The sequence below is a fragment of the Dreissena polymorpha genome, chromosome 3, assembly GCF_020536995.1.
Source record: "Dreissena polymorpha isolate Duluth1 chromosome 3, UMN_Dpol_1.0, whole genome shotgun sequence".
NCBI classification, from domain to species: domain Eukaryota; kingdom Metazoa; phylum Mollusca; class Bivalvia; order Myida; family Dreissenidae; genus Dreissena; species Dreissena polymorpha.
The window spans coordinates 16,797,481-16,822,867 of NC_068357.1; the positions used below are offsets into that span (position 1 = coordinate 16,797,481).

Below are 25,387 nucleotides of genomic sequence, written 5' to 3' on the forward strand. Positions count from 1 at the left end.
CTACCAATATCAGACGCTCGCGCAGGTAACGACTTCCGCGAAGTTACCGCATTTATTGTTTAACTAATATCAGTAATAATAACTCTTTTACAATAGCATTTATCGATAAGTATTTATTAAAATAATAACAAAATGGTTTTCACTTGTTTCTGACACACACAGAAATGCGATTTTTAACGGGGATTTCGTAAAGTTACACGAATTGGGTACCAAAATTCTCAATTATTTACATGCACACATAATACATACCTAATAATGCTTAGTTATTGCTTATATGACATTTCAAGTTTGTGAAATAAATAAATGTTCTTTAAAGGGGATCTCAATAATTTTTTAAGCTTCCACTCGCTCTTGTCAAGACCGCATTTCCGCGTTGGAAATGGTGTAAATTTAATTCATCTAACTTATCTTTCTGGATACCAAATGTCAGAGTTGCATTAACCCTTTTTACACCGTTTTTGCCATATTTCATTTCCGTTTTTTTAATCCGAACAAAATATAGAAACTCGTTTAAAAAATGAGATCTAGGCATTCGAGCTCCTAGTGTGGATTAAAAGCGTTTATTGGTGACACCACATGAGCGCAAATGTGTAGATACCGTTAATAAGATAATAAATCACATGTCACCATCAAATAACATGTATGATGTCAATTAAGTGCATTACTATCAGAGTAATAAAACACAGCATGAATTAGGCTTCATGGTGGGTTTTATTTCTCTTTAAGTAATGAAGATAAACCTCGCTTCTGACCTAGTAACTGATAAAACTATTTTAAAAAAGTGAAATATTATGTGATAATCAGATCGATAACATAAACTATTTAAATCTGCTAGTATATCCGATAAAAATATATTATAATTGTCTTTGACAGTGTTGACGTTCAGTTGTTCGTGGTGACGACCGCATGTATTTATACATCTCTTACAGTTCTCAAGATCTCTTTTCGGCTTTGGAAACGATATAAATTAAATGTCACCAACTAATCTTTCAGGATATCGATTGTCCGAGTTACATAATCCCCATTGACACCGTTTAACCATTTTTAATCGTTTTTTTAAGAGGAAAACAAAAGAAACTCATTGGAATAAAAGTGAACCTTAACATGTAGCTTGTCTAGAAAATGGCGGATAGGTCATTGCTAACGAGTGCGCCCGATTAATCGATCGCTGATTGGTGGATCAATTCTAGTGGGCAGAGCGATCATAGATAAGGCGTCATGTCAATTGCAGTGATGATTAGATGAACGAAGAAGTTGTTTATCACATGTTAAATACTTATAATTAATAAAGGACATAGTTACATTGACTTGTTATATTGTGTTGCAATTGTTTTTGCAATAGGCTTTACAGTTAACATACCCTGGATACAATTTTACTTTTTAATAGATTAACTGCTATTGAAAGATGAAACCCTTTAACAGGGTGTATATTTTAACAAATTTACTTTGGGCTAGTAATTTTGCTGCTGGGCTACTTGTCTTTACCATTCCAGACGCCCGAATGGCTAGTTGATAAAATGAACTATCGTGAAGACTGCAATTATTCTATATCCAATAAATTCATCCAATGGGCATTCTTCATAAGTACCACGTGACCGTCCAATATATTCCGGTATTGGATCCAAAAAGTCTGTATTTTTTCCATATTGGACAGTTGAGTACAAGTGCACTAAGCAATTGTTTTATAACGATAAAAGCCGTTACCGAGAAAAAATATCCGAATGTACAATATTCGATTCACACAGGCGATATTTAGATTGTATTTCTTAAATAAATAAATTGGATAAATGTTAGAAATTAAAAAACAAATGCAACAGCAAGTGATATTGTTATTGTTTGAAATTGAAAAACAAATGCAACAGCAAAACAAAAACTCTATTTTATTAACCTCAATGACAGCTTTAATCCAATGCTTATAGCAACACAGTTAAATGATATGCCCTTCCATATTCTGTTCTTCCATCCCTTTATCGAAATGTATTTAAATCCACACTTTCTTTGATAGCGTTTGTATCCCATGCTAACCATTCTGACCCAAAACACGATTTACGAATTCGTAATCCTGTCGGAGCGAGTTGTTTTATTCCAATGAAGTTAACAATTATGCATTACAAACACACAATCCGAAATACGTTTTGGATTCGTTCGATGATTTAAAAAAAATATTATGATTAATTTACTGTTAAACACAAACACGTCCATAGTGATTAGTGTTGTCCTTAAAATGTAGAAAGTCTTGCTTATACTAGTATGTTTCGTCAGAGAAATGGCGTCACACGAGATACGTCATAAATTGCGTAATCAGGTGAATGAAAATAAAAATACGGAAAGCTGGTTTGGTAATATATTTTAAAGAAGAAACAAAAGAGCGTTAGAAAGGGATATAGAATAAAAAGATTATTAGACGTTTAAACTGTACAATACGTGATATACTCGCACACAGTTGAAGTCATATTGGACTCGCCTAACGGCTCGTCCAATATGACTTAAACTGTGTGCTCGTCCAAATATATCTCCGTATTGTACAGTGAAACGTCTAATAACCTATAATTATTGGTCAGTTGACAACTACCAACATAAACACAGCTAAATGTCCGTAAAATACAGCCAACATACATAAAACTCAAGGTCAGTCAACAACCGATCGGTCATTAAATGTTAACATGTGCAAATCTAAAGATCAGTCAACAACCGATCGGTCATTTAATGATTACATGTGCAAATCTAAAGATCAGTCAACAACCGATCGGTCATTTAATGATTACATGTGTAAATCTTAAGGGCAGTCAAATAATGCCAACATACATAGAACTCGAGGTCAGTCAACAACTGATCGGTCATTTAATGCTAACATGTGCAAATCTCATTTAACAATCGAGGAATGAAGTTCATGCTGGTAAATATTACAAAATATATATTGCAAAATTGTTGTTAACATAAATTTTAAATTCACTTAAAGGACTTAGTTATGACTTATGTGTTATGTAAAACAATACATATTCAAACAGAAACCCGGCACCAGCAGTCACAGACCAGTACATTGACCCTCACCAACTTTCAGTCCGGGCTCGCAACTTCCGGTGTCGCAGTTCTTGCGCTTATTGTACTAATTACGATGGTCGCCCTCTTCAAGAAGTATCGTAAGAAGTAGGTAAAATTGAGGTATTTCGTCCGAAAAAAGAACAAGCACAACAGGTCCGTGCAAAATGCTTTCATAATTTATATCATTATTAGAACTGAAATCATGCAATATTTAAAATATATACTTTGCTATCTGAACATCAAATAACAATACTTTACTGTGGCACGTTTTTGCTAATAATGTTTTTATTTTTTATATCGAGGGGTTCTTACATACTTGAATTATCAGAAAGAGTGCATTTTATATTTATGTGCATGTTTTGTAAATACGCAGTTTTTTCTTCAGCAAAGTCGCTGCACAGAACGGAACTGATGTGCTTCTTTGAACGTCGTGTTTCCATAGCATTGTCATATCATTAAGATATATAATCAAGGTCAGCGTGGCACTCAAAATCAGAAACGAGAGATCCACTAAGACATGTAATTAAATTAAATGACGCTTACCCACCCGCACCTTAGAAAAATGTTAAGACAAAACAATAAAATTGATTACGTATTCTAACAATTTTGTTCTTTAATTTTTGTAACATCTGCGAAGGAATAGACAATTTGTGTATTTAACAATAACTTCTGCTGTATCGACATATTAATCTAACAAATTGAATATTATTTATGTTAACATTTTGTTATACTTGTATTACCGTTATTGTGACCTGTGTACTCCTCGCCTAGTGTTGAAATAAGGAGTTGTTCTTTTCAGCGCCGCTCACTTAAAACAAACTAAATTTTGCATTATGTATTACACAAGAAACAAGTGTTTTTGACTTTCCCACCAGAGGCATTGCTTTTCTCTTTCCAACGAAAGTTCTTATTTTGCGCAACATGACTTAAATGCGCTTAGGTGATGGATGCTTGAGTTATAACCATTAGTTATGTGCTCAAATGATTACTTTGCAAAATTTCTTACATTTGCAGTACATGATGAAGCGTTGCTATATTATGCGGTTGTGTAATTTGTTTATTCTATATATTTATATTATAAAGACATAAAAACACAACCACAAAAAAACGTGCTAAAACGTGCACGCAATGCCCTATGCATTTCAGTTTTAGTTCCGCGCCACCTCCTGTCTTTAGCGCAACTTTCTTGGCATTATCTACATCTTGTTAAGACAATTGTAAAATTGTCTATTAGATCTGCAAGAAATCAATGTTTTTTTGCGCATTTAACAACTTGTGCATGTTCAAAGCAATCGTTATTTCTAATTATGCTTGGGTGGAAATTTGCTCGGCACACAGGATAAAGTCATCGATTTCCTTTTTAAAACTCCACCATGCCACAACGTATCAACATCCTTACGTTTCCAAATGGGTACAAAATGTGTGTTTCTGTAAATATGTGGATGCTTTAATGTCATTGCCGAATCGTATTGTCCGATTTATGTTGAAACAAAAACTTATAAAATGAAAAACGAAACCTCATGTACAAATATCAATCCTTTGCGCCACCTCATACATGGTCACCTACTTCTGGCTAGATGGTCTTATCATTCTTTTAATATTGAAGAAAGAATCACAACGCTCAATGGAATGAACATCCAGACATTAAACTACTATGAACATCTGCAAAATATTTGGGCTCGTCCGGGATTTGACCCCGGGACATCTCGCACCCAAAGCGAGAATCATACCCATAGACCAACGAGACTTAATAAAAGTCGTAAATTAATCGCAATATGATAAGAAAGGTCAAATAGTCAGATAGACAGATAGCCATTAATAGTGCAATCGTTTAAAAATTATGAACGCGTTGCAGTTGTTTTATCTTCGTTGATTAAGTACTAAGTTTTCCATAAAAGACACGAACAGATAAGTATGACTCGTCGGTGTAGAGGTACGATTAGGGTGCGAGAGGTCCCGGTGGCAAACCAGTCGAGCAAAAGCTTTTTTACATAAAGTCGTCCGTAAAAAATATTAAGTCAAGACTCGTTGATCGGGACGTATGATTCGGATTATATATATATATATATATATATATATATATATATATATATATATATATATATATATATATATATATAAACATAAATCAATTATTTATAATATACATTGTTGGAATAATCAGACAATGCTTTTCAGAATTGAATAATAAATGCCAAATCAATGCCAACTATTGATTGCACATGCAGACATGTAAACAAGTTAGATACAGCATAACAACTGCAAAATATTCGGGCTTCTCCGGGATTGAAACCCGGGAACTCTCGCACCTACAGCGAGAATCCACGGGTCACTTTTGTAACGGTAACTTCATCTCATGTTGATAAGAAAGGTCAAACACTAGTTCAGATCACAGGCAGCAGTATCATAAATTTGCCCCCCCCCCCCGGAACCATACCCCCCCCCCAGCTTACCCCAGGGGTTCCAGATTGTTAAATGTACACCTATTGTGTATGGTTTGACTTTTCAACAACAAATATTGACAAAAATTCATAGTTTGAAAAAATAACCCTCGTATAGGTATTATATATAACAATAGGTGTACATTTAACAATCTGGAACCCCTGGGGTAAGCTCGGGGGGGGGGTAGGGTTCCGGGGGGGGCAAATTTATGATACTGCTGCCTGTGGTTCAGATGTATCTATATTTGAGGTTTTTATTTGTGCAATCGTTATATATTATTCACTTAAACGAGATGTAGTTTTTTATCAAAGGTGATTTAGTATTTAGCTATGAAAAGACACGTCCGGATGCGTATGTCTCGTTGGTCAAGACGTATGCGAGGTATCCAGGGTTCAAATGCCGGACGAGCCCTATTCGTGTTTGCGTAGGGTATTACTTATGTAAAATGATGACAGTCTATGCCTTTGAAAGTTTAAGAGATATTATTTATATCATTCGCAGTTGGAATGGTAGGCAAGGCTCGTTGGCCTTTTTTTATTTTCTTATGTATGCATTATTATACAAATCTTCTTCAAATAAGATGTAAACACGTGGCGCAGTATTATAAGTTTCGATCCGGGCAGCAAATTACTTAGACTTTTCTCTGAAACGTGACGTCTCGTGTATGGTGAGCTAGCCAATTGTACAGAACTTCTTAACTAAATGATTTGAAACAGAATTTTTCATCAAATTTTTAAATACTTAAAATTGAATTCATACGTTTCTTTGCATTCTACAGAAACAATAATTACAGAAATGTTTGCATACAATCATTGTTATTTCAGGAAAATTGCAAAACTATAACAGAAACTGTCATAGGTATTCAAAGGTTTGGAATGCGTGCACATATATTTGAAAATATTTTTTAATGTAATATATTTCCCCAATATATGCCCCGATTATTTGGAAAATATGGCACAATCGTGTCAAACAAATATATCTGCATTTTAACTCAATTGTAGATTTGGTGATAAATTAAACACAGGCATCATACCCCACTTATTAAAAGCTTTTGGATAATCGAAACCCGTCAATCGGTTAGCACTGAGCGCGTTCCGAAACCTTAAAAGTTACCTTTTAAAATTAGCTCATCAGTAGTTCATGGTAAAATTTCGATACCCGGCCGAGGCACATTTTATACAAATGTTTATAAATACTATATTTGAATGTTACACACAATGGAAAAATAATGATGAATGTTAGATTCTTTATAAATCATTCAACAAAAAAGTGTGTTTCATATTTAAGGAGGTACGCTAATCGTTATGGCTCTATTTTTATAAGACACATCAGTTGAACTACCAGGCTTTGCTTTTCAGTTTTGAAGATTTGGTTTCTCTCCATGTAGATCTACTTCATTTATTTATCTATTTAATATAGAAATACAAAATACAATAAAGTGTATACACATTTTTGTATTAAGCCTTTTATCTAGGCTCTGTTAAAAATTCTGTACGTCATTGACCATCTGTGTATATACCTTTTTGTAATATGTGTGTACTCAAGGGTTAAAGCCTAATGCATGTTCAAATAAACTCTTGAAACTCTTATAATTACAATGCTCATTTGAATGTACAGCCAGAAATAATAAATAGTTTGATACGGCATAACAACTGCAATATATAAGGGTTCGTCGGGGATTTGATTCCGGGCCCTCGCGCACACAAAAAAAGAATCATAACCAAATAGCAATGGGCTATTGTATAAAACTTCATCGCAATATGATTAGAAAGTTCAAACAAATTTCCAATAATTGTTGTGTAATCGTTTTACATTGTTTACTTGAACGCGTTGCTATTGTGTTGTTAACGGTTATTTAAAGTGACAGTACATCGTTGTTTTGCATGTAAATCGGATAGCGAGAAAAAAACTTTACATAAATTCATTGAAATATATTTTTATCGAGGTTGACATCGAAAACCTGGTCAAAATCGGTTTTGAATGGATAAAATAATATATAAATGATCATAAATCCATGCAATAGTCGAAAATCATTGCAGCGTCGCGAGTTCTTCAAATTATATCTATATTTAGCTTTCGCTAAACATTATTAGCATATGGAAGATAAATACATAGATTTAGAAAACGTAGCGTTGTGACTCAGTTTCCGTCTGTAACAGATGTATCATGATCGGAAAAAAAGCTTTGAATTGAATTGGAACACATGCGGTCAATGTTACTCTCTTTGAAAGCGACGATTCTTCTAACTTCAGCAAATTTCTTGGAGTTTCGTAAATGGCATTCTTGACAATGGGTAACACGGAAACTAAAGTTGGCTGTTCCAGGTTTTCCATTTCCAGGTTACATACGCAATATACTGCAAAATACCCGGAAACAATATTTAATTAGTATGTGAATGTATAATGTACATGTATAATCACTCATTATAAAATCATTTTATACATTCAAACTATATGCGTATATGTCATAAACACATGCTGATTAAAAAGAATTGTCAGATATTTGATGTATTTGAAAAATTATTTAAGACTTCAAGATTTAAGATATATGTACGGTAGCATAGAGGTGACATTCACTTCTCTTTTTTCGGCGTAAGCTGTATTAAGCCAGCTTTTCACCCTGACTTGACCTTTGTAAGTGTCCAATAATACTCAAATAAAATTTCCCGCGGCTAGGTACGAATGAATACACTTCATTTATTCCATTGGCTGATTTGAGTATAACACCAGAACATTGGAAACATATCCGCGTCTTTGTAACACTGTTTTACTGCATGAAACAATTGTATCTCTAATGAAGAGACTCAATAGATAGAACAGTTTTACAATCAATTTTCGACATAAATACAGTTTGTGCGTTCACCTTTTATTTTCAGAGAATTACCAGCGCAAAAGCGTTTATACTAAAGGCTATGTTGTCATATTTAGTACTTACTTGCATTGCATTTCAACCCGCGAGGTTTCGGGTCAATTCGCGGCCATTTGTGAAAGTCAGAGTTTATATACAGTTCATCACCAGAGTTCGCATTGCATTCCAATCCGCAAGGTATCAAGGTCAGTTTGCGGTCAGTTGCAGAAATCTTTATATAAACGCCGTCTCGTAAACTTTGTGCACTTGAAGTCTGTTTTGATCAGAAAGATACTAAATAAAGATATTCGGCGATATTATTGTGGTATGTCAATCATCGATTTTTAATATGGTTTCAACATTTGCATGATAAGGACCAATTTTGATAAAATTAATTAGAAATATTTATCCATTTAGACCAGTTTATTAAGCATGAGCACAATAATTCACTATACTATAATTATGCAATTAAATAAGATTCGAGTATTGCCGGCTAACCTATATGCACTCGTTTATTTTCTATCTACATCTACATCTACATCTACATTGTACATCGCTGCAATCACGCATGATTATTATGCGACGGGTGGTGAAAGAGTAAGAATAAAGAATGAGGGACAGTAAAGTAAGAAGAGCTTGATAGTTAAAAGACAGAAGGAAAGTAAAGCAGAACACCAGCTACGTTTCGCCCTTCTCCCTCATGCCTCTCCGGCTACGGTGGCCGCTGAGAGGATTGATCCTCAACCGGCACAGCCACGAGGGGTCATTAGGAGTTACTTTGTAGCTGGAGCTGACAACTTATTCAGAATCTGGTTGTTGCTAGCCCCCGCTTGAAGGATACCAAGTCAGGGGATTCAGCAATGGAGGCTGGTAGGTTGTTCCAGGTGGCATGAATTTTCATGTTTCTTGTGTTTTTTCTATTCTGTAAATATAGATATCTGAGTAATAATATCACATAAAGCAAAAAAAGCCACGAAATCTGGCGCAACACCCCGTAATTGATTTGCTTATGATGTAGCTAAGAACTGCGCAGAAAAAAAGGCATCCGCTACTTTTTATCTCATAGAGATAACTTTTGATCGTTCATAAACATTGACCACAATCAACGCCGTATATCTTTTTTAAAGATATTTCTTGTTTAAATTGCACTCCTCTTTTTGACGATGCTGGAACAGCAGCGTCCAAGGTTTGATAATCACCTAAAAAAAAATTACAATTGCCATCTATGTAAAAGACCGAGCCAGTCCGATTGAGATAACTCGATTTTTCAGTTACTTCCCTTGGACATACGCCACTACGTAGAAGCATTGATAACATTCTCCTAGCAGAGTTGTCGTTCGTGTTTCAAAATTCAACAATGGCCGCCCCCATGAGAGTCTCGATCAAAAACTTTCTTACTGCATACATTGGCTTGTTTCGCTATTTAGAAGCTGTCATTTAGGATATATGAATTATTTATTCATTAAATCTCCGCTTATGACAATAATAGTTGGAATTCGAAGGATATATACTCGATGTGAATGAAGGACTTTCTGGATCGTAACAGCTTGACACGGCAGAACTGGCATACTGATTACTTGTATTTTTAGTTATCAATATAAGTCACATTGTGCTTTATAAATTGTATTCGAGCATTTTGCGACTTATTGAATGACTATGATACCCGATATCAACATTTCATCGGGGATTTGCAGATCACCAAGCCGTCCTGAGATTCAACATTGATTTCAAACTCTTTACTGGTTAGTACTCTTTTTTAGTGTTAGTACTTTTTATCATTTTAAAGTTAAATGAACTGTGTCACAGTAAAAGAGTCATTAACCCTTTCAGTGCGTGACCGAATTTTAAAGGCCTTTGCAAACAGTTTGGATCCAGATGAGACGCCACAGAACGTGGTGTCTCATCAGGATCCAAACTGTTTTCTATTCTGATAGTATTCTTTGAAAAAAAATGAAGAAAATGCTTATTTTACAAATTCAGCAGACGACATTTTAGCAGACGACAAATTTCCCAGCATGCAGAGGGTTAAGGCGATTGTGGCCAGTTTGGATTTAGATCAGCCAGCATTCGCTTGAAAGCTGTTTGCTTAAAAGCGTTTTTCTGACAATAACAAATAATTTAATTGGATACTGATTTGACTGCGCGTTTCCTGTGACCTGGCTCAAATAACAGAATTGTCATTAATCAAATTATTTATTTCGAACATTAATCAATTGTTTTTCTTGTCCCTCGGGATCAATGACTCCAGCACTTTCCTGTTGAGAATTGAATACTGCTAAAGGCGATGCTAGGGGGCGTGAGAGATGTTGCACCTTCCAGTATCGCTCGATTGTTCATTGTCGGCTCAGGTACTACGTACATGTACCCCGGGTACTCTTTAAGTATACTAACATGTATCCCGGGTACGGTAAATATACTAAAATGTACCTGGGAAATTTAACCCTAAATCAGTCGTTGTCGACTACTTTTTTGTAATAATTATATATACACATTTATGTCAATTTTCTGTAGAATGGCCTCTATATTATTGGAACACATACTCAAAAAGCATGTTGATGCAGTGTTTTTTGAAGAGAAGTGTGTTTAAGATAATAGGTTGCGCATTTTACGACATCGGATTTTGGGCGCGAATACAACTCGGGTACAGTCTAATATGGACCGAGTACAATTACGTTTATTTACCGTACCTGGGGTACATGTAAGTATACTTAGAGTACCCAGGGTACATGTAAATATACTTAAGAGTACCCAGGGTACATGAAAGTAGTACCAGAGCCAACAATGACAAATCAAGCTCCATTATCCGTCATGAACCGACTCAAAAAACCGAGTCGGCAATATTTGACTTAATTTTTGGTTTGGTTGCTCTCGAGGGATCGAAAATTTCAGAATCTTCCTAAAAGCCCTACGGGTTTGATCCCCAGAAGCGACATTGAAAACTAGCATACTTTGTTATCTAAAAGGTTGCTAAACCTGACATACAATTATATGTGAATTTTCTCTCACATGATGTTCATCAGTAATATTATATAAAAACTTAGTAGTAAACAACTGGACAATAATTAATGAACGCATCTTTCATTTGTCTTTGACACATTGATTTTGACATGGCCTAGATTTAAATATGTGACTGGACTTTACCAGCACTCTTGTTACAGAGCTAAAGTTTAAATGTACTATTGAAGATCGCCTAAATCAAGATTTGCTATTATAGACGTGTGGAAAGTTTTAAGGGTGTGACAAGTAAGCAAAAATTGGTCATTACCCAGAGGCCACAACTGATCTATGACTGTATTTTAACAAGAAAAATCAGTGCCTGATTTAGATTTCCTTAGATAGTTCAATAAAAACTAATTTCATAAGCATGGTAACAGTTTAACAGTAATGCTAGCAATGTGTCACACCAGGGCCTTGAATATGAAATCTAGGACATGCATGGTAATTTCTTCATGAAATCAGGACACAAAATTGTATTTTAAGTCCTTAATTGACCTGACTATAGTTCTCAGATTATTATAAGCTCAATCAGTATATTTATATCATTATTTATGCTTTGTGTATTGTAAACATATACACAATCTTGCAGTTACATGATAGCAATAAATAATATCAAAGCTACCCATACTATAAAGGTCATTGACAAAGCCTATGGTCAAAATGTGAACACATTGAGTGTAATCGCCCTCTCCATCGTCGGACACCCCCAGTCTATTCATTACGTTACTCTCCATTCCTAAAGTGATGTATGAGCGGAGCGTAATCAGCAGCCGTGGGTATCCGACGATGCGCCCTCTCATGCCAGCAAAAACAACACGTTGACAGGTTGTCATTTTTGACAGTTCTACTTTCACTTTCATTTTGTAATATCAAACTATAAACAATTATGTGGCTGAGAAAAATATCGCCATTGCTTTTATGCTCCTGGTAGGGTGGTCTATATCAGATGAACTGTCAGTCAGTCAGTCAGTGTGTCAGTCTGTCTGTCTGTCCGAAAACTTTAATGGCCATAACTTTTTTAATATTGAACATAGCAACTTGATATTTGGCATAAATGTGCAATTTTATGGAGCTGCACATTTTCAGTCGTGAAAGGTGAAGTTGAAGGTCATCCTTCAAGGTCAAATGTCAAATATAAAGCATCTGTCTGTCTGTCCGAAAACTTTAACATTGGCCATAACTTTTTCAATATTGGCGTGCATGCGTATCTCATAGAGCTGCACATATTGATTGGTGAAAGGTCAAGGTCATCCTTCAAGGTCAAAGGTCAAATTTTGCAATATTGAAGATAGCAACTCCATATTCGGCATGCATGTGTATGTCATGGAGCTGCACATTTTGAGTGGTGAAAGGTCAAGGTCATCCTTCAAGGTCAAATGTAAAATATATGGGTTCAAAGCTGCGCAGTAGGGGGCATTGTGTTTCACAAACACAGCTCTTGTTTAATATATTTTCTGCACATTTCTTAAAAAAACTTACATGAATACACGATTTTCTTCGTTAATTCAATCATTCCTGACAGACTTGTGTACATATTTCGCTTACATTTTGACGCGCGTAGGTAGGACCGCATTACTTTTTCCGAAATGTGTATTCATACTATTGTCTTCGATTAACTTATCTGATGTTTGACGGAAAGGGCCGAAAATGTGTGAGTGTGGGTCAAGTTCCCCACAGGTACTACTTTCCTGTTCCCCCAATTTTTTTCCGTACCTAAAATTTTTCGTACCCAATTTTTTTTTCGTACCCAATTTTTTTTCATCCCCAATTTTTTGTTCGTACCCAAAAAATTTTTCGGTCCCAATTTTTTGGTTCCCAAATATTTTTTCGTACCCAAATTTGTTTTCATACCCAAATTTTTTTTCGCAAAATTTTTGTACCAAATTTTTTTTTCGTACCAACATGCACAATTGTGGTGATTGTGGTGATGTAGATAAACTTAGCTTGATGCTTTTATATCCATCCTCTCAGAAGCATCGTCACACCAGTACTGTCAGTACTTTGATTTCTATCTCGTGGCCACGACTTACTAACTCGTGGCCACCAGTTAACTATGTCTTGGCCACGAGATAGAAAAAAGGAGTGCAAAACTAAATAAAAGAGGAGTGCAATTAAAAAAAGTGCGGCGCAGTAAATAAAAGCAGGGTGCTTTAAACAAAAGAGGAGAGAATTTTAGCTATCTCGAGATCACGAGTTTGTCAGTCAATCAAATTTTGCGTTACATTTGTAAATATTCTGTACGCAATCAAAGCGGACTTTTACTGTGATGATTACTTCCCTTTGTACAAAGATTACCATGGACAACCATGTGGAACTGGAAGAATTTCTGCGAAAAACACGTTTACGTTCAACGTACCGTCATAAGACGAATGACAGAGGACAAGGTACCTAGTAGGCCTTATTTAGAGACTTAATCGTGCTGTTCCTATCGATTTCGTGTTTCCTTTAGATTTTGTGTTAAAGATTCGCAATAACTTTTGCAATATTGAAGATAGCAACTTGATATTTGGCATGCATGTGTATCTCATGGAGCTGCACATTTTGAGTGGTGAAAGGTCAAGGTCAAGGTCATCCAAAGGTAAAAAGGTTTTTCTAAATTTTCAAAAGTCAAACTGTCATGAGAATTTATTCACTGGATTTGGGTAAAATAGGTTTGTTTTACCATTTAGCCCAATTACAGCTATAAAACTGCTGAAAAAAGCCCTGTTTGTGGTAGATAGTATAGATATTAAAATTTTGATGTCTGGTGCATAACTTAAGCATATATACCATTGCTGAAGTAAAACTTTAAGAGGGAATACACATTTTATTATATAGTTTGTTTTACAGATTAGCCTTGTCAGAGCTGCACAGTTCAGAGTTTTTCGAAGGGCCAGACGGAAGAAAGTTTTTACACATAATCTCAATCTTGTTGAAAAACAGCAGTACAACACAATAGGGCGCCTGGTGGCTTTGTCGCTTGTTCAAGATGGCCCAAGTATCCACTTCATGAATTGTCAGCTGTTCAACTCGATGTCAGGCCATACAGGAGACATGACTCCCCATCAAGAAATTCTTGCAGAGGACATAAAAGACTGCTTGGATGAGGTATACTGTTTTTAAGGTTGACTGCACTATTAGTATGTGCTTTGATCTATGTGCCCGAGTGTTACTTGATGATCAAGGATAGATTTTATACAAATATAAAGGTCTATTTGACCTGCAGTCAAATTTAGTTATCGACAGAATAAAAAAAATGATAGGCATGTGAAGTTATGAATCTGGATTTTCAATTTTAACTTCCCTATTCAAACAATAAAGTGGAGCTTTTGTTATAATTCTCACATCAATATGTTAATTGTTTAACCATTTTGTTCTGGTCCATTTCCGAAAATTGTTAAATTAAAGGAAACTTAACATTGACCCAGTGACCTATATTTTTATGTTTAGGGCAGCAATTGTAGTAATGGGCTGATAAATCATTTTGTCAAGCAATCAGGACGAAAAAGGTCGTGACGTGACAATGACAATTCAAAACAATAGACAAATATATTGAAGGCGTCATTTATACATATTTTTGCAAAATTGTCAATGTGCAATGCTAAGTACCCATACATTTTGTCATGATATTTCGATAGATCAGTCACCACTGCTCCCATTATAAACAACATTTTTACAGTCTGATTCCAACCAATAAACCATTGACCTGTCTGTGTGTTCATCCAAGGTTAAGTTGATTTTACTGTATTGTTAAGCATTAACACTGCTACATAGAAAGCTTTTCAATTTTAACAGTTGTTGCATGGGACCATTCCCAATCCACACATCTCACCCAACCCTGATTTGATCTTGATCTAATTATTATTTCTCAATGTTTCCTATCAAGCATCGGGCTTTGGGCATTTGCGTTTACTGAACACTGCATCTTATTTACCAGAATTGACTTAGTTACCTACACTTTTAAAGATATCCCCTTCACTTTTGAACCTTGTATAACTTTTTTTGTGGATTTTGAATTTGACCTCTGATTTGTTAACAAGTTGAGTTCAAAATAATGTGCCTTTTGTTTTTATTTCATTTACAGGTCGGAGAAGAAACCATGGAATTGTGGATAAACACGCAGCAGTACCGGTATGCGTTGGTACAAGGTTTCTCAAAACTACAAACTCGCAGTCACATTTTTTGTATCAAATACTGAGAATGGAGCTTAAGGTATCTAAAAGACTGATTTGTTGTTTGATATAACCTATTTAAGCATTATATGCCCAAGGCCTGTATTAAAAAAGGCTCCTCAATGTGCTAGTAACAAACTGGAGTCCTCAAAGGAGTTCTGCTTTGAAAGAAAATCTAGGTGTCCTAGTAACAAACTTGAGTCCTCAAAGGAGTTCTGCTTTGAAAGAAAATCTAGGTGTCCATGAAAATTTAACTGATTGTTTATTAACAATAAACAATAATGATTATTAACATTCTTCTTCTTTACACTATTTTGAAAATATGATTATGCAGTGGCTAAGAGATTAATTGTGTATTAAACTCTCCCAACATTAATTGCATGCAATCCAATTAAAATACCATCATAAAAACTTTATGTTCATAAAATGTTGTATAAGGGGTGTTTTAAGTTAATTTTTGGCTGCTCAAAATCAGTTTTTATGCCTCCAGTAGGGGGGCATATAGCAGTTGAACTGTCCATCCGTCCGTCCCTCCGTCTGTCCGAAAACTTTAACATTGCCCATAACTTTTGCAATATTGAAGATAGCAACTTGATATTTGGCATGCATGTGTATCTCATGGAGCTGCACATGTTGAGTGGCGAAAGGTCAAGGTCAAGATCATCCTTCAAGGTCAAAGGTAAAAAAACAAACCCAAGGGAAGTAACAAGCTTTAAAGGGAGATAATATCTATTTATCATTTGGTAGGTACAGATCACAAGGGAAGTAATATTTTTAAAGGGATATAATAGAAAAAAATTAAATCAACACAGCGCAGTAGGGGGCATTGTGTTTCTGACAAACACATCTCTTGTATTGTATTGTTATGTCATAAAGCATTGTTATATAGTAATTTTTTAACCAGGTTTTCCGAAGGAAAAAACTGGTTATTAGATTGGCGAATACTGGCGGGCTGGCTGGCGGGCGGGCGGAACAAGCTTGTCCGGGCCATAACTATGTCGTTCATTATCAGATTTTAAAATCATTTGGCACATTTGTTCACCATCATTGGACGGTGTGTCGCGCGAAATAATTACGTCGATATCTCCAAGGTCAAGGTCACACTTTGAGTTCAAAGGTCAAAAATGGCCATAAATGAGCTTGTCCTGGCCATAACTATGTCATTCATTGTGAGATTTTAAAATCATTTGGCACATTTGTTCACCATCATGGGACGGTGTGTCGTATGAAAGAATCACGTCAACATCTCCAATGTCAAGATCGCCACGACTAAAAATAGATTTTAAAAAAAAAACTTACAAAGGGGGTTAATTTTGTTTGTTCATTTCAAAAGTTCAGTTTGAGTTTTCACCCTTTATCAGATTTTTTTTTCACATTGAAAACCTGGTTTTGTGACAATTTTGTCCCTTGTTGTATCATAGTTCTATATTTCAATTGCTCAATTTCATAATGATTAACCTTATGACAAAGTTCCTTTGTAGCTCCTGCTGGACGTTCAAGATGTTCAAGTATTGTAGCCTCAGCTGGAATTGGACAAGATGGTACATCATTAACAAATACACATGCATGAAAGTCTCTTATTTGTGTCACAACTAGGTGTCAAGGTCAAATTACAAGAAGATATAATTCACTCATTTACTGTTCTTTTACAGTTACTGTAGATGAAAACATGAGAGATTCACAATAAAGTGACACTTCAGCTGCAAAATCAGAGGAGAACTCTCTTTTATAACTTCAAGTGTAGGAAAGTTTACTGACTCCATGGAACAGATTGAAGTCGAAGTAAAATACTGAGTTTAGAAAAGCACATTTAGTTCCGGTCGAAATTAGACTGTACCTATTCCCACCCAAAATCTGATGGCGTAAAACGTGCTACCGATTTACGTAAAACGATATTGTTTATCATAAACAAACTTCTCTTTTAAAAATAGTTTTTGGCCTGTCAGTCATTCTGTCTGTTTGTCTGTCATTCTGTCCCAAAACTTTAACCTTGGTTAAACTTTTGCAATAACTTTTGCAATATTGAAGATAGCAACTGTATATTTGGCATGCATATGTATCTTGTGGAGCTGCATATTTTGAGTGGTAAAAGGTCATGGTCAAGGTCATCCTTCAAGGTCAAAGATCAAATATATGGCTTCCAAAACTTTAATCTTGCTTAAACTTTTGCAATATTTAAGATAGCAACTTGATATTTAACATGCAAAGGTCAAGGTCATCATTCAAGGTCAAAGGTCAAATATATGGCTTCAAAGCGGCGCAATAGGGGGCATTGTGTTTCTGACAAAGACATCTCTTGTTTGCCCATGCCTTTGGTAAGGTAATAAGCTAAATTATTTTCATTATTTTTCCATTTTTCAGCTGCTAACAACACTTAGCTCAGGGAGATGGAGTCACTGGTTGGCCAGCTCCAGACAATGGTGAACCAATTCCAGCAGGTTCAAGCTGGTCAGTCAGTGCATGTCCCCATGGTCCAAGCTGAGGGTATTATGGGATTGAGATTATTGTTCTTGACAAAACTCGGCTACAAACTGTTCCAAGGTTTGTGATTTGCTATAGATGAATGCTTTAGACATGACAGCAACATAGAAAATATGTGTTGGTTTGATTATCAAATAAATTCGCAATTAATCAGAGAGATTAACTTATTCATGAAAGGCTAAATGGCATATTTACTGTATAAGACTATGAGTGGGTAAACACTGTTTATCTACCAAACTAACATATTTTCTTTGCATTAAATGCTTTTCATTAGTTGTGAAAATGTTTAAAGAGTTAAACTGGAAAATCTTTCAACAAGAATTAATCTCTTATATTAACTTATAATTCTAAGAAAACACTAAAACAAACTTAAAATTTATGTTTTTTTGTGGTCTGTATTAATAAGAATCAGAATGCCCTAATTATTGTCAAATTGCAGCACAAGTGCAACAACAAACAATCTTATTAATTTTAAGTTTGGTATGTGTTTGTTTTAATGTTTTTCAGTGGTCGGTGTGCAAGCCAGGCAAGCCCCGCCACCTCAGGCCCCCTCCCGCCCCATCAGCTAGGCTAGCCTCCAAGGTACCAAACTAAAATTGAATGTTCTTTCATGGTGCTCAGACACATTTTTATGCCCCCTTTGGAATTAAAGGGGGTATATAGTTTTTGCACTGTCCGTCAGTCTGTCACACTTTTCGTGTCCGCTCTCTAATTCAAATAGTTTTCATCTGATCTTTACCAAACTTTGTCAGAAGTTGTATCAAGACAATATCTAGGTCAATTTCGAATATGGGTCATGCCGGGTCAAAAACTAGGTCACATGGTCACTTAGTGCATTTCAAGGATTTAGCATGGTGTCCGCTCTCTAATTTAAGTAGTATTCATCCGATCTTTACCAAACTTGGTCAGTAGTTGTATCTAGACAATATCTAGGTCAAGTTCGAATAATGGGTTATGCCGGGTCAAAAACTAGGTCACGAAGTCACTAAGTGCATTTCAATAACTTCTATCAAAGCGTTTATTGGGGGCATATGTCATCCTATGGAGACAGCTCTTGTTTAACATATATTTATGCCCCCCTTCGAAGGAGAGGGGGGGGTATATTGTTTTGCACATGTCGGTCCGTCTGTCGGTCCGTCCGGTCGGTCTGTCCACCAGATGGTTTCCAAATGATAACTCAAGAACGCTTACTCCTAGGATCATGAAACTTCATAGAGTTTGATCATGACTGGCATATGACCCCTATTTATTTTGAGGCCACTAGGTCAAAGGTCAAGGTCACAGTGACTCGTTCTTGGATGCAGTTTAGGACCACATTTGCAGATTATATTATGTACTGGTGTCGTGGGGTCTCTGTCTGTCCACCAGATGGTTTCCGGATGATAACTCAAGAACGTTTACGCCTAGGATCATGAAACTTCATAGGTACATTGATCATGACTGGCAGATGACCCCTATTGATTTTGAGGTCACTAGGTGAAAGGTCAAGGTCACAGTTACTCGTTCTTGGATGCAGTTTAGGGCCACATTTGCAGATTATATTATGTACTGGTGTCGTGGGATCATGACTGGCAGATGACCCTTATTGATTTTCAGGTCACTAGGTTAAAGGTCAAGGTCACAGTGACAAAAAACGTAATCACACAATGGCTGCCACTACAACTGACAGCCCATTTGGAGGGCATGCATGTTTTACAAACAGCCCTTGTATATTTTGTTTCCATCATGGAACAAACAAACAAATTTATTAAAACAAACAAATACCAAATTTAAAATTAATGTTTTTTGATGGTCTGTGTTAATGAGAAACAGAATGAACGCTCGTGTCAACTTCATTCTGACACTAAGTAACCTCCAATTATCATTTGAGTACCGGCAGGATGGTTCCATTTTCACTGACTTTTTATGTTTTATTTACAGACGTGACCCATGGAAGGAGGAAAAGGGTACTGGGGGTCCAAAGGGTGCCCGGGTACCTAAGAGAGCCAGCGTCGGCGATGCACCTGCAGAACGTTTGTGTATTTGTTTAGGTGTTGATAATGAAAACAAGGTTCATAGAGTTTACTAGGTCGGTGCCGAATAAAGCAAAGTTTATTTTGCGAGGCTCAGAAAATCTAAACCACGAGCCTTGGCGAATGATTCAGATTTTCGTGCCGAGCAAAATAAACTTTGCTTTATTCGGCACCGACCTAGTCTTCGATTTGTCCCATCAATTTTCTTTTTCGTAAATTATTTCTTTAAAAACAGAATAGGAAAATCTAACTACACGGAAAATCCCAAAGTTATTTTAAGCAAACAATGTTTCATGATTTTAATCGTGCTGAGCCTAATACATTACAAAAAGATCAGTAACTAACCTGTATTTCTGTTTATCATACCTCTACATCCCCGATTTTTAAGAAATAATATAAAAAAAACACTGAACAACTGCAGCTTTAGCGTGAAAGAACATGCATTGTGTCTTATGACGTGTAATAATGACGTCATGAGTACGCGCACTTAATATTTGTAAATAATGTTTTTTTGCTTTTTGAGTTGCTTTATGTGTTAAAATATATTACATCTTGGTATCAAATTGTTTGTTTTGTTGAATCTGATTCGAATTTTACTAAAAATGATTACTTTATAGTTGATTCCGAGTAATATGCCCGTTCTCCGCCACGCGTGACAGCTATATTTCAGAACTGCTGAAATAGAGGAAAATGTATTCCACAGTGGTTTATTTCGACAATGCATGTCTGATGATGGGATAAAACAATTACATACATAGATTGTCTAGAAGCAGAATAGATCACTTTCCGGTCCCTACCATAAATACTCAGTCTTACATACTTTCGTTTAAAACTAGGGTCGCAAATGGTACGCAATGATACTTATAATCCAACAAAATTGTCCTTCCAATATGGAAGATTTGAGATTTAAAAAAAAATATATAAAATGTGTATGAAGTTGGTTTAGTCATAACTTCTTAGCGGTTCTTGAAAAGCAGATCAAACTTAACCCATTTAAGCCTTGTGGACTCTCCCATCCTTCATCCATCATGCAGCGTCTTATCTTGGTCCAGCTGTTTGCAAAGGCCCGTTTTATAGACATTGGTTAACTTAGTGTTTTCATGAAAGACTAAGTAGTTTAGATAACCAATGGAGGCTGAACATGCTTAAAATACGTATTCAATATGTGTCAATTGGGATTGTTCTTAACAATTTGCATCATGCACCTTTGTTTTCCGTAAAAGATTCCAAAAGCAGAGCTTTGCAAATGCTGTAACATATTGGGACGCTTGCCACTGACAACAAACACCATATGGCTAAGCATGTTCATCTCCAGACAACAGAAGCCAATTTTGTCAACAGTAAAGGTTTTCTTTTATGGCTTTTTATGGCCATTCATCATAAAAGAAATATGGAAGTCACACTCTGCTACCAATAGTTCTTGAGCTTTCAATTTTTTATTTTCATAATAAGAGCTTAGCCGGATGGTTCAATTTTTAACAAAAACATAGATTAGTTATTTTCAGTGGTAATTTATAGCTAGTGAAGCATCTTTGGCATAAAATAAAAAACATGTATTGCCTTTTTGCAATTATTGTGCATTGTGCAAGTGTTTATTTTTTTTGTGCCATGCCAGGCACGCCCACACAGGCTGCCAGCCATGCAAGCTTTGCCACAAGCTAACCAAGCACAGGCTCCCTCCAGCTCATCCAGCCAGGATAGCCTCAGAGGTACCAAACACAAATTGAAAGTTCTTTCATGGTGCTCAGACACAAATTGAAAAAAAAAGATCAAATTAAACCAATTTGAGCCTAGTGGATTCTTCAATCATTCTAATTGGATCAATAATTTCCAAATTAGGGATGTCTAGTATATTTATTTCTTTATTTAGAATATTTCTTGCAGAAATTTCTTTTAGCAAACAGCACAGACCCAGATGAGATGCTGCATTATGTGGCGTCTCATGTGCATCTAGCTGTTTTCAAAGACTCTTTTTTTCTAGAGGCTAGTCATAAATGGATTAACTAAGTGTTTTTTAGAAAGACTAAGTAGTTAAAATATCCAATGAAGGTTGAACATGCTTAAAATAGGTATTCAATATGTGTCAATTGGATTGTTCTTAACCATTTGCGTCACCTTTGTTTTCCGTAAAAGATTCCAAAAGCAGAGCTTTGCAAATGCTGTTACATATTTGGATGCTCGCCACTGACAACAAACACCATATGGTTAAGCATGTTCATCTCCAGACAACAGAAGCCAATTTTGTCAACAGTAAAGGTGTTCTTTTATGGCTTTTTAACGGGAAACTTAAATAACAAATAAGCCAAATATATGTGCCTCCAAAAGAGTGTTTACCTATATTAAGACAGAATTAGAAATTACCTGTCCATTTTAATTAGTCCCCTACCGGTTTCACCGGAGGGGACATATAGTTTTTGCTCCGTCTGTCAGTCAGTCAGTCCGTCAGTCAGTTTTTCATGAAACTTGAAACATGAATAGATGGCAATATGGACATTACACACGTCATTTCATTTCGTTCCTACATAAAAATTTTTGGATGCTATGGCAACAAATAGACTAGAAATACTGCTGAAAATGATGGTATTCTGGACCCTGCGATAACTTTTTGAGTTCTGATTATTTTTTCATGAAACTTGTAACATGGATATACCAGGGCTCGAAATTAACACTCGCACACTCGCAAAATGCGAGTAAAAAATACCGATTGCGAGTTAAGTTTAAAGCCACTAGTATTTTTTTGCGAGTAAATAAATGGTGAAAAGAAATGAGTAGGTATAATGCTGCTCGACGTCATGATCGCTAAATCTTAAGTCAATTTATAGAACGCCCATGTACCCTTATGCGTAAGCGCGCACCTTGTATGTAGACTGGTATATACAGATACGCGGATGGTATTGGTACAAAGGAATTGAAACAGTCGACTTTTCACTTTATAACCACAGACGGAAATAACACAAAATATACATAATGCAAAAGATTAAGCAAAGTTAACCGTTTAGTTAGAAAAAACGGATTTTAAATCCTTCTACGAAAACAGTGAATTAATGGGAAAAATACCTTAAAATAAGACTAAAACTTGTTGTAGATGAAGATGGTCAATCAACCTGATGTGGGTCCTTATGGTCCAAGGAACTCATATCTTTGTATGGTTGCAGAAATAAAATGTGTATGCATGTTAAGTACTTTTATTTTGTTTATATAGTACTAAACTAATGTCCAAGGTTTTTGTATGTTTCCATCAAATTTGCGAGAATGCTTTTGATTTTGCGAGTTGGTATTAAAGCTGCTCGCAATTTTTTGCAAGTAGAAAAAAAAGTTAAATTCGAGCCCTGTATACATGTGTGAATCTAGCAAATTTATATTTATAGCATAAAGCCACAATTAAACGTAAAATTTCTTACAGCATATCCTATGTTCATGAAAACAGATCATAGCGTCAGTTTGTCACAAGTTAATATAGTTATACTTGTCCTGTTGGAGGATTCAATCAGTTGCTGCCAAATGCCCATTTCCTATAACCTGAAAAGATTCTGGAGTCCAGCTCATAAATGAGATTGTCCTGCAAATATTGTCAGATATTTTTCATTTAAGAAAGGTATATGTATTCGTCTAAAAGTCATAATTATGGCAAATAGAGGTATTTGTATTTGTCTTTATTGTAATAGTTGTGTCAAGAGAAGTACGGGTATGGGTATATGTTTCACATTTATAGTTGTGGCAAGAAAGTTACATGTATGTGTGTTTTTTTACAATTACCGGTATTGTAGTGGCAAGAAAGATGTTTTTTATGTCTAACATTCATAATTAGAGCAAAGAAAGATATGTGTATTTATCTAAATGTGATAGTTGTGGTAAGAAAGATATGTGTATTAATCTAATAGTCAAAGTTGTGGTAAGAAAGATATTTGTATTTGTCTTACAGTGATAGTTGTGGTAAGAAAGATGTGTGTATTTACCTTAAATAGTCATAGTTGTGGTAAGAAAGATATGCGTATTCATCTAACAGTGATAGTTGTGGTAAGAAAGAAATGTGTATTTGTCTAATAGTCAAAGTTGTGGTAAAAAAGATATGTGTATTTACCTAATAGCCATAGTTGTGGTAAGAAAGATGTGTGTATTTACCTAATAGCCATAGTTGTGGTAAGAAAGATGTGTGTATTTACCTAATAGCCATAGTTGTGGTAAGAAAGATGTGTGTATTTACCTAATAGCCATAGTTGTGGTAAGAAAGATGTGTGTATTTACCTAATAGCCATAGTTGTGGTAAAAAGAGGTATGTGTATTCATCTAATAGTAATAGTTGTGGTTAGAAAGATATGTGTATTTATCTAATAGTCATAGTTGTGGTTAGAAAGATATGCGTATTCATCTAACAGTGATAGTTGTGGTAAGAAAGAAATGTGTATTTGTCTAATAGTCAAAGTTGTGGTAAAAAAGATATGTGTATTTGTCTAACAGTGATAGTTGTGGTAAGAAAGATATGTGTATTTGTCTAATAGGCATAGTTGTGGTAAGAAAGATATGTGTATTTGTCTAATAGGCATAGTTGTGGTAAGAAAGATATGTGTATTTGTCTAATAGGCATAGTTGTGGTAAGAAAGATATGTGTATTTGTCTAATAGGCATAGTTGTGGTAAGAAAGATGCATATTCATATAATAGTCAGTTGTTGTAAGAAAGATACAAAATGTATGTGCATTCAGTCATAGTTGTTGTAAGAAATGTGTATTCATCTTATAGTCATAGTTGTGGTAAGAATGATATGTGTATTCATTTAACAGTGATAGTTTTGGTAAGAAAGATGTGTGTATTTATCTAATAGTCATTGTTGTGGTAAGATGTATATTGTGGCAGGATATGAATGTGTATTTAACTTAATATTATAGTTGTGACAGGAAGATATGTTTATCCATCCAACATTCATAATTTGAAAAAGAAGAGAGGTATTTGCAATAGTCTCACAGCTATAGATGATAGAAGGGACGTGGTGTATTTGTATGACAGTTATAGTTGTTGCAAAAAAGTATGTCTGTTTGTCTGATAAGTTTGTCTTACAGTCATAGTCGTGGCAAAGAAGGTATGTGTATTTGTTTGTTAATCAAAGTATTCATATGTGAGGTACAAAGTTGTGTATGTGATGGCATTAAAAGTTATCAGAAGATATTAATGTAGTTGACAGGCAAAGTTGTAATAAGTATGGTAAGGAGAATGTAAGTATGCATAAATTCACGTGGCTTGTAATATTGGTGAATAGGAGGTATTGTTTATCTAACAATTTTTGTGTATGAACTTACTACACTCTGTTATTTACACACTACAATTTTCTATCTATCTAAAGCATGCATTCATAAGAGTTTGTGTTGTTCCTCAAATAAGCAAATGAGTGAATAAATGTGGCCAAATTTAAATACACTTC

At 35.3% G+C, this 25,387-nt stretch overlaps 1 long non-coding RNA gene across 2 annotated transcripts in view; it reads left to right on the plus strand.

The window, feature by feature from the left end:
* The first annotated feature begins 13,613 nt into the window (after positions 1-13,613).
* LOC127875314 (uncharacterized) overlaps positions 13,614-25,387 on the plus strand; it is a 29,215-nt gene continuing 17,441 nt past the window's right edge. Inside the window, exons 1-8 of one of the 2 annotated variants that reach the window (XR_008047364.1) lie at positions 13,614-13,712; positions 14,158-14,415; positions 15,392-15,519; positions 16,961-17,020; positions 17,841-18,020; positions 18,468-18,542; positions 19,881-19,990; positions 21,588-21,681. This is a non-coding gene — a long non-coding RNA (uncharacterized LOC127875314). Of the gene's footprint in view, positions 13,713-14,157; positions 14,416-15,391; positions 15,520-16,960; positions 17,021-17,840; positions 18,021-18,467; positions 18,543-19,880; positions 21,682-25,387 lie in introns of both variants that reach the window. The other variant, XR_008047363.1, reaches the window with a different exon arrangement.